The sequence below is a fragment of the Octopus bimaculoides genome, chromosome 4 (assembly GCF_001194135.2).
Source record: "Octopus bimaculoides isolate UCB-OBI-ISO-001 chromosome 4, ASM119413v2, whole genome shotgun sequence".
Taxonomy (NCBI): domain Eukaryota; kingdom Metazoa; phylum Mollusca; class Cephalopoda; order Octopoda; family Octopodidae; genus Octopus; species Octopus bimaculoides.
In genome coordinates, this window is record NC_068984.1 from 68,074,316 (window position 1) to 68,085,990 (window position 11,675).

An 11,675-nucleotide genomic window follows, 5' to 3' on the forward strand; every position below is an offset into this window, starting at 1 on the left:
TGCTACTTCCTGGAAAGTTCCGAGGAGCGGGAGCAATTACTTCCTGGGAAGTTCTGAGGTGGGTAATTGCCTCCTGGAATGTTCCAAGGAATTGGAGGAGGGGAGGAATGCATATATGTATGAGGCCCTGATAGTTACTCGGTAACCTCACTGTTGCTAGTTCCACATAAAAGCATCCAATACATTAGGAAGGGCATTCAACTATAGAAACCTTGCCAAAGCTAACAACGGATCTTGATGCAGTCTTTTGATTTGCCAATTCCTGTCAAACCATCCTACCTCTGCCAGTATGGAGAATGGATAAGAAATGATGATTATGATGATGATGACATACATGTGTGCATGTGTGTGTGCATGTGTGTACATGTCTATGGATGTATACTTAGAAAGTTTTCTTGTTTATTCAGCATTAGTCAGTTTCTGTATGTCTTTATTGAACTACAAAATTGAAACAAATGTGAAGGAAAGGCGCCAATTAAAGAAACAATCAGGTAGAACAGCTCCTTGAGGAATGACATCGGTGTTTGACAACTCGACTATATGATGTAAACAAATCGAGCATTCATCTGAATAAGGAATATCATGCAAAGCGACTGATACCTTCAAATAAGTAAGCAATCTCTTACTTTTTAAAGATTATAATATCAATGCTTTAGCTTTCTTTGCTATCACATCTATGACTCAAAAAAAAAAAAAAATTAAGAACAAAAAAGCAACTAGCAAACAATGATATATAAAAGAATTTTACCCTACCTATAGAAGGCAATAACATCTTAGATATTTTTAGAAGTTTCAGGCAAATAACATTAAAATTATTTCATCTGTACCATGTCTTTAGATCAATTTTATGTCTGAGCTTTGATCAAAACTATAAAGCATGCTTAAAACTGTTACCATGAAAAATATTCTAAGGCTTATTGCTAGAGTATTTTTATGTTAAATAATCCCAAAAGTTGTTGGATTCTTCTTTCTTTTTTTTTTCCCTTTTGTTTTTTTTTTTTTCGGTTCCTTTTAAAGACAAGCTGGCTGTCTTTCTGAAGTCAGTGATCACAGTGATCAAAGCTTATCAATGCCAAAAATAATGTAATCAACTTCTTATCTGCCACGTGCAGTTTTCTTCTTGTTCTTGTGGTTATTATTATTCACAGATAAAACAAAAAAAAAAAATTGTATATAAACTAAAGAAAATTCTATCTACTGCACAAAGTTATTGAAACAAGAAAATAGAAAATAAAACACCTAGTCAGAGTAACTTAATTCTGGAGTTCAAAATTAAGCGCTACAGACACATACGGCAAAAAGGAAAAAAAAAAAAAAAAAAAAAAAAAAAAAAAACGTTGCTAAATCACAAAGTTAGCAAGATATCAAATATTTGAATCAAGAAATAACATTCAGTAGACATTAGCAAATATCTGCTAAGAATATTAATATGGAAAGCTAATTTACAAGCAACAGTACTTATGAAATCTCTATGGAATACGGTTTAATAGAATAGAAGTGAAAAAGCTTTTTAATTTTGCATTCTTCTTCTTCTGTATGCTGAAGTAGAATGAAATGAACAGGTGTGCAATTTTGAACATTAATATAAATCTTTGGAGGAGAATCTTTTCAGCTGTACTTGGATGATATTAGTTTCAACACATTTTATCATAAGATGGAATCAGATGCTGGTTTCTTGCTAAAAGTCAAGGTTAAGAATTTTCAATTACACTGAAATTAATATCATCATGAACACCATTTGGATGGATGTTTAGAGAGAGAAAGAGAGAGGAGAGAGAGAGAAACTGTGCAGAAGCTTGTCATATATGCGTGTGTGTATGTGTGTGTGCATGTACATATGTGCATTTGTGGGTGTGTATTATGTTAATTTTTTTACATATATATACTGTTGTAGATTGGTGCATTGTCTTGCATCATTTCAGGCAAAATAATGATAACAACAATTAAAACTGCTTTAAATTTTGGCACAATGTCAACAATTTTGAGGGAAGGGGTCAGTCAATTACACTGACCCTAGTGCTGTATGTATGTATACACACACACGTATATATATATTCTTTTATTCTTTTACTTATATCAGTCATTTGACTGCAGCCATGCTGGAGTACTGCCTTTAGATGAGGAAATCAACCCCAGGGCCTATTCTTTGCTAGCCTAGTGCTTATACTATCAGTATATTTTGCCAAACTGCTAAGTCACAGGGACATAAACACACCAACATTGATTGTCAAGTGATGGTCGGGGGACAATGACAGACAGACACACACACACATATATATACATATATGTATGCGAAGGGCTTCTTTCAATTGCTGCCAACCAGATTCACTCATAAGATGTTGGTCTGCTCGAGGCTATAGTAGAAGACACTTGCCCAAGTTGTCACTCAGTGAGACTGAATCCGGAACTATGTGGTTTGGAAGCAAGCTTCTTACCACGCAGCCATACCTACACCTGTGTACGCATATCAGGGATTACAATATTTGGTTGTTATTTCTAGCCAGTCATAGTCTGTGTGTGTGTGGGGGGGGGTAGGTATTTATGTATGTATGTATATATATCTTTTATCTTTTGCTTGTTTTTGTAATTAGACTACAGCTATGCTGGAACACTGACTTGAAGAATTTTAGTTGAACAAATCAGCACCAATACCTAATTTTTAAAGACTGGTACTTATTCTATCAGTCTCTTTTGCCAAAATGCTAGGTTACAAGGACGTAAACACACCAACATCAGTTGTCAAGCAATGATGGAGGACAAACACAGACAAAAAGCACACACACAGACACATATATACAACGGGCTTCTTACAATTTCTCTCTACCAAATCCATTCACTAACGCTTTGATTGGCCTGAGGCTTTAGCAGAAGACACTTGTGCAAAGTGGGACTGAACCCAGAACCATGTGGTTGGGAAGCTAGCTTCTTATCACACAGCCATACCTACACCTATACTACATAATGAATAACAAGGGTACAGGAATTTAGCTTTATTAGCTCACACTTAGCTGTTGCTGCTACAAGAAGCAGTGCACTCAGAGGTGAATGCATGTGCAACATTCTATAGCTTCGTCAGAGCCATTGAAATGTTTATTTTGTAATGTGCTTAAATTGCTGATGGTATATCATAACATATTTAGTGCCTTATTTAATGAGTTATGAATTTTTTTTAAATGATTGAAAATTACAGCATCAGAGTATGAGATAAAATACCTTGTGGTATTCATTATGTCTTTTTAAGTTCTTTATTTAAATCTCAAGCTGAGCTTTGTTTTTAATCATTCAAAGACCAATAAAAGGTAGATAAAGTACCAGTAATGTTTTGGGTTTGATTTATATGACTATACCCTCCTTACTAAATTTGTGAGCCTTGAGACAATACTAAAAATCAATAGCTAACCATAACCCTCTACCTTTCGAATTTAATTTCTACTCAGATCAGCAGTTTGCTTTCATCCTTCTGGTGTTGATAAAATATGTATTGATAATATATTTGGGTCAAATCATTCGTCTATATCCCAATATATCCCTCCTCACACAAATATCAGGTCTAAGGAAAGAAATCAATATTCCTTTAAACATCACAACAATTCAGTTCCATTTTACGAATAAGATATCAAGAAGTAGGCAATAACTTCATTATTCTAAAGGATATATGTGATAATCTACTTGTGAATTCTTTTCAAGACGGAAATAAAAGATTTTGCATACAATAGAATCGTTTGATGATTGTTGAATTCTAAATAGTTACTATTGCTCAAGAAGTACAGGTCAGGCTCAACAGATTAGGGGCTAAAGGTCTCTAGAGAGGTTTCACACATGTAAGTCATTTGTTGTACAACTGATTTTACAGTTTATACTGTGTAGCATAGCACATAACACATAAACACTATCAGACCATGTTTTAGATGCATTGTTTGGCTATATTGCATTGTGGGAGTTTGTATGCTGACACAAAAGTCAGATCACAGGATGAAGTTTCTTGCTTTATCGTTTGGATCAAGCTGACCTCTGCTTTTACATAGAGATAAGCATTTAGAAATTCAGATAAGATAAGCAACACAAATAAGTAAAAGACTAAGTGATCTTTAGATTTAATATAATAGCATCTTCATATCTTTTGCTTTCTCTTCTGTTTCACTTCCAATTTTATTTTCCTTCTCTTACTTTTCTTTCTTACAAATGTTTCTATTTTAATTCCGTGGTTTATAACATCCTAGCTGATGTTATAAAGAACTGAAGAAATGAGAGGGGGAAAATAAACAGCAGTAACGACAACAATAACAACAGTGACAACAATAATATACAGGGAAGCAAGTGTTTGGTGCAGGAGAGTCAGGAAAGAAAAAAAATGGTGGAACATTACTAATTTGTTTCCTGCATGCAGAAAAGATACTGACATTAGGAAAGGTGGGGTGGGGGGATTGAATAAATAGGTGGGTACTAACTGGGTACTAAAAATCATAGGGTGATGGTGGCGTTAGCTAGAGGGAATGAAAAATAGAGTGAGAGGTGGGACAGGGGAGAAAGAGAAATAAGAAATGTGGGGGAGGTGGGAACCAAAAGGAACTAAAAAATGTCCTAAGAATAGAAGCTAAGTGAAATAAAAATAAACAAAAAAGTGATATAAAAATAGAAACCCCCCACTAAAAGAAAAAACAAATAGAATTTCAAAAGAAAAAAAAGAAAACTAAAGCTAAAAAAAAAATAAATGCAAAAGAAAAAGTAAATAGATAAATCCTTGTTAGCAGTCAAAGAAATACATCAAAATAAAGGAGACTCTGGGGAGAATGTTGACTGATAATGTTTGGAGGTGGGGGATGAGAGGGATGGGATGGGGAGAAGAAAAAGAAGGAAAGGAATGAAACAAAGAATAAAGGTGAGGAAGAGAGTATAATTGGAAGAGATCCGATAAAAGGGAGAGGAAAAAAAATTGAGGGAGAGAGAGAGGGGGAGGGAGAGAGAGAGAGAGGGAAAGACAATCAAGGAAGTTAGGAATAGTATAGGTGAGGCTAGGATTGGCTTAGTTCTCAATAGCAGGGAGGGTTTTCTCTGTAAAAGACAAGATGAGACAAATAAAGGAAAGGCAGAGAAAGAGAATGCAAGAACTAGAGACTGGTGGTAAGGGGGCGGGGGTGGTGAGTTCGGATGTAATTTCCTTCAAGTTGGATGGCATTATGTGAGGAATTTTGATGCAGCAGTAAATTTTCTTTTTTAAATTTATATTCTTTTTTCTTTTCTTCCCTCTTTTCCTTTTACTTTCTCCCTCTGCTTTTCTTTCTACCTTGTTTTTTTCTTTCATTTTCCTCTTATTCTCTTCCTTATAAATTCTCTGTCATTTCCCCCCACCCCCACCCCTATCCCAGCCAGCCACACACACACACACACACACACATGCATGCACACATTCTCTCTCTGACACTTCTTTTAGCAACAAAATTATATCATCACCTCTTGCTAAACATAAAGAAACTTGTTTCATTTGTGTTTACAATCAATTGATCCTTAATTATCACAACCTCATTAAGACAGAAAATTTAACTTTCAAATCATATGAAGTAAAAATAACCATTACTTTGAAAAAGGAAAGAAGACAAAAAGATTTTTTTTTAAATGAGAGGAAAAAAGAGAAAGGATCTTACACTTGTTAGTCAGAACGTTCTCTTAAATTTGTTTGTAATAAATAAAAGCATGAGTTTTATTAAACATTAAATGTTTGAAGATGAACCAATGAAAACACTCCTATTCATTCTCTTCAATTGCTCAATATAGCAAGAAAATCTCCTTCAGTAAAATCTTTAATGGAAAAATGACAATATTCTTTTTTTTATTTTCAGAAGAGGATAGGTAATACTCATGACCTTAACAAGACTTTCTCAAATTTGTCCTTCATTAGCAAAGGCATAGAGTTGTGGAGAAGATGAAAGTGGGAATGCAATTGTACTTTGGTTACAGGAGTGAAGTTGCATAAAATTTCCTTTAGCTTTTCATATTTATTGATTAACATGGTAGCACCAAAATTATCTCTGCAGCACCACTAACTGCTGTAAATGTAAACCCTTATTATACCACTGTTTCATGGTGAGTCCACATAGTGGTGGTCGTGAAAGGAGGGATTGGTGTGGCTCACAATATGAAACCTTCTTTTCTGACCTTTCATCATAGCTGACTTTAAAAAGAGAGGTGGTGGAGAACAGAAAGGGGAGGTAAACAACTCTAGTACTTGACTGGTACTTAATTCATGAAAAGGTAACTCAACCACAGTGGGATTTGAACCCAGAGCACAGAGAGCCAGAACATATAGCATAAGGCAGTAACAGTAGTTTGATAATGAAAATGGATTGACTGGACTGCAATTATGGAGAGCAATTAATACTTTATTTTCACTTGATTAAACCACATTCATTTATCAGGGCAATGGAACTTAATAACAACAATAACAGCAATAATACCAATAACAACAGCATTTGTTGATCGTCAAATGTTGTTGCCATTTCTGTTATTGTTATTACTAATGATATTTTCAATATTAACAATTTCCAAGCCAACAGCTTAGTGGCATTTCATCCATCTTTTACTTTCTGAGTTCAAATTCTGCCAAGGTCAGCTTTGCCTTTCATCCTTTTTGGGGGTCAATAAAATAAGTACCAGTTTGTACTGGTGTCGATGTAATCAATTTACCCCACCCCGCTAAATTGTGCCAAAATTTGAAACCAATATTAAGAATTTGCACAGACTCACAATGGTTATAATAGTTTAGAATAAGCAGATTAAAAGAGAGGGAAAACATAAGTAGGTAAATAATTCTTTCTACTATTGGCACAAAGCCTGAAATTTGGGGAAGAAGATAGTCAATTACATCAACCCCAATACTCAATTGATACTTATTTTATCAAAGTCTAAAGAAGGAAGGACAAAGTCAACCATGGCAGAATTTGAACTCAGAATATGAAGACAGATGAAATATCGCTAAGCATTTTGCCTGGCATGCTAAATGAATCTGCCAGCTCATTGCCTTTCCTTAGGTAAATAATGTTTACAATTCATCCTCATAGTATGAGCACATCTTTAGAAAATATAACCTTTTCTATTTTCACTTATTTTCAAAATAAAAGGTACACATTGTTCTTCTTGAGTTATTTATTCGACTATTGCTATGCTAGACAATGTCTCGAAAGGTTTAATTGAATAAATTGAACCTGGCACCTATATTTTTCTTTCATTTTTACAGTTGATTCTTATTCTGTCAGTTTATTTCACTGAACTGCAAAGTGCTGAATGTGCAAACAAACTAATTCCAATTGTCTGGCAGACAATGAATAAACACAAATACATGCGCAAACATAAGCATGCACACATTGTCATCGTTGTTGTCATTATTATCATTATCGTTTTAACATCCACTTTTCCATGCTTGCATGGATTGGATAAAATTTACTGAAGCAGATTTTCTACAGCTGAATGCCCTTCCTGTTACAAACCTTCACCTATTTTCAAGGTAATGTTCCCCTAAGGCTAGACATGGTTTCCCTGAAGATTGGAAATTACGGACACTGTTTGCATGACTGTGACCCTTGTTGATAAGGAGCACATGAACTCAAGGCATGTAACACACACACACACACACACACATGATAGGCTTCTTCACAGTTTCCTTCTACCAAATTCACACTCAAGGCATTGGTCAACGTGTGACTACAGCAGAAAACACTTTCCTAAGGTACAACGCAGTGAGATGGAACCTAAAACTGCATGTTTGTTTGTAAAACTTCTTAATCATGTAAACATGCTGGAGCTTATTATATTTTCACTACATTCTGTATAACTATTGGCAGTCATTCTTGTTTAACCCCAAGATCATCCACCAAATAAAAACAAAGCAAATAAAATAAAAAATAACCCCCCCCTCCCCACCAAAAACAAAAAAACATTAGACATATGATCAGCTCTTTTTACTTTATTACATTGCTAAATGTATTCTGCCAGTCTTTACAAAGACTAGAGTGTTGTCTGAATGACATGGCTGATACTTTTAGCAGGTCGGACAAGCATTGACAATAAGAGCTCCCATGTCGTCTTGATGAAATAATAGTTATTGGGAAAAATATTGGTTATTGGAGTCAGTTGATATATCTCATTGCGTTGCTCTTTTACGTTTTATATCATAAGAAAACAAAAAAAAAAAAAAACTCTTCTATTTTTATTCCATCATCCACATGTCTCTGAAATATTTCGATATTTCTTTTATGATGTACATAAAATTAACAAATAAAAGACGAAGGCTTAAGAACTAATTGGTAATATCTCCAGCGTGATTACGCAAGTAAATCTAGATGCACAGATTTCAGCGATGCTAAAATGGATAATTTCACATGTTAGCAGAGAAGGTCACAGATTTTGTATGTGAGGGGATTGAAACATCTACAAGATATCAAGATTTCCTTTTTGTTTTTTTAAGATAGAGGCAATATCAAGGATAATTGAACAAATTGAACAAAGACAGGATGATACTATTTGAACCATTTTTTGATCATAAAACTGCTCTCTCTCTCTCTCATTCTTTCTTTCTTTCTTTCTTTCTCTCCCTTTCTCTCTATCTCTTTCATAATATATACATAAACACACATACACATATACATGTAAATATAAATATGTGTATGTCTATGTACCTTTATTTGTATTTAGCAGAAGCAACAGAGTGACTCAAAGGCTGGCAATTTCATGCATTGGCACTTTTGATTTTGAGCCCTATTTTTCTTGTTTGCATCATTCTATCTATAGATAGAATATAGATAGAATATATCCATATATAAATATATCCATAAATATGCATATACACACACACATGCGCGCATGCACACACACACATGTATGTGTGTATATATAAGTCAGATGGAGTAACGCAGTACACATAACCCTTTCAAAAACCTCTAAAACTGGAGAAGAGGAGAATTTGTCCTCAAATGCATGTCCCAAATGTTTGCAAGATTGGAATCAATTAAAGATACCCAATAACCAAGTAGTGGTGGTAGTGTTGGTGTAAACCCTTTGCCTGTCTAAAGCATTTTCATAAATTTGTCCTTAGCATCCATGCTTGTTTTCATATTTTAAGCTAGGCCTTGTTTCATACGTTCTGAGTAATCTAAAGCTTTCCTTACTATAATGGTTGAAAAAAAAACAGGAATATGTATTATATTCGATGCATGGATGTCAGGAATATATTGTGTGTGTCATACATGATATATTGGACAAATTAAAGTTTGAATAGTGTGTCAGGCTAAGTCTACTACCTTATGGTCCCTCCACATAGTTTCCAACTATGAAATTACATGCAAGCTAACAGAAAAGTTAGACTTTGTAAGTAGCAAATTCATAGGTATGGTTAGCCGTAGGTACATCAATGAAATTAATTCTTTCAGCCGTTCAGATGGTTTTGTAGAACTTCTGTTACTTTAAATGACAAGTTAACAGTGGGAGGGTTCTTCCAAAAACAAAGAAACCAGAATAAGATTGTGCAAAAAAAAAAAGCTCTTGGCGCTAATACTTCTGTAGAGTAAAGAAGTACAATGTAATCCAAAGTGGAAGGATCCTGGAAAACAAATAGACCAAGGAAGGCTTTGGAAGACGTAGAGAAGATTGATCTTAAGAGGCAGAACTTCATGCAGCAAATGACAAAGGTAGCAGGAAATATGCTGAGCTGGAGAAGACACATCCAAACAGTGAATGCATAGAGAAACAGATTTGAAATAATGATGATGGCATTTTGTTCTTGCACTCTGTTCAATAATTTTATGCTATTATCAAAGAATTTAAGACTTTTCTGCAGTGGCAGAGAAAAAGAATGCAAGAATATTTGGTACTTCTTCAGGAACTACTAAAGTTTACTGAAGATCAATATGTCCAAATTCCTGGCAAATAGCATGAAACCAGTGTACAGGCACAAAATATATTTACCATACTCTCAAGACTCTGCAAGTTCATATCAAGTATTTTATCATTTTACATGACAAAATAAAAAAAAAAATGTAGTGTCTAAGCAAGTTGTTTATACTACATACACAGACACACAGACACACATATATGCATACACACAAATATGTACACACACACACATATATAAACATATTCATGTATAAATTGAAATTTACATAAAAATCAATGTTTTTGCGTAAAAAAAAAATGACAGATTTGAGAAAGCAACGTAACTTTTTATATTTTCTTCTCATTTAAAGGAGTGTTTTAATAAAGTATATATTACATATTTCTTTGATCTTACAAAAATTATTTTATGCACTGAAATAATAAAATGAATATCGAAAATTGAGAAGAAAAATAATGCAATGAAATCTGAAGTTAAAAAAAAAAAAGAAGCAAACTTGGAAATTACAAAAGAAGCGAATGGTAAAAACATGGTTTAATTCCCTGATTGTGTGTGTGTTGTGTGTGTGCATGTGTATATGTATGTACGTGTGTATGTATGCAAGTATATGTGAATGAGATTGTGTGTAATGATTTGATCATGGGTATTTATGCATATATGCAAGCATATAAAAGTGTTCATGAGAGAGACAGAGACAGAGAGAGAGAGAGAGATTATATGGTCCTGCGTATGTGTGTACATGTATAATATAATGTGTGTGCATTGTACGCATACATATATATAGGTACATGTATATACATACATATAAAGGTAAATATATATACATATATATATATGCATATACATATATATGTATACGTATATATACACATATATGTGTACATAAATATACATACATGTATATATATATATATGTATAACATATATATGCATATATATATATATATATACATATATATATATATATATATATATATATACATATATATATATATATATATATATATATATATATATACATATATATGTGTATGCATATATACATGTATATATATGTATATATATATATCCATATACACATACAAACATATACATATATATATGCACATTCATAAACACACACACATATGCATGTATACACACACACATATATATGAGTGATTATTTAGCTCTGTGTATGTATGTGTATGTGTTCATAAGTGTGGGCAGGTGTATAAGTAAATGTGTATGCATGTATGAATGAGAGATTAAGCAGAGATACATGTAAAGTCTAACTTTGTGAAGATATATATGATGTAATTTCAGTTAAACACAAAATATATTTTGATTAAAAAAAAAAGATCTTTAAATTTATATTTTTTTCAATTATTGATTTTTCTTTGTTGCACTTTTTTCTCTTTAGTTTATATTTTTTTATTTATTCTGTTTTATTTTTATTTTAATTTTTTTTAAATTCTCAGATAAGACTTTGGAAAGCATTAAAGAAAATTCTAGAAAGAAATTAAGAAAAAAATAAGCAAACTAAAAGGTTATATCTCATACGAAATGGTGTGAAATCAATGAAAAAAAACATATATATATATATAACAACAAAGCATGGAATTAGTTGCACTTCACACACAAAATGTTTAAAGTGTTCTGTTCATGGTTATGTAAATGCAACGTAATCAACAAATTGTATTGCATATATATACACACATACATACATACATACATACATACATATATTTATATATATGATATATATCTAGTTTCAAGTATATTATATATATATATATGTATATATACATATATA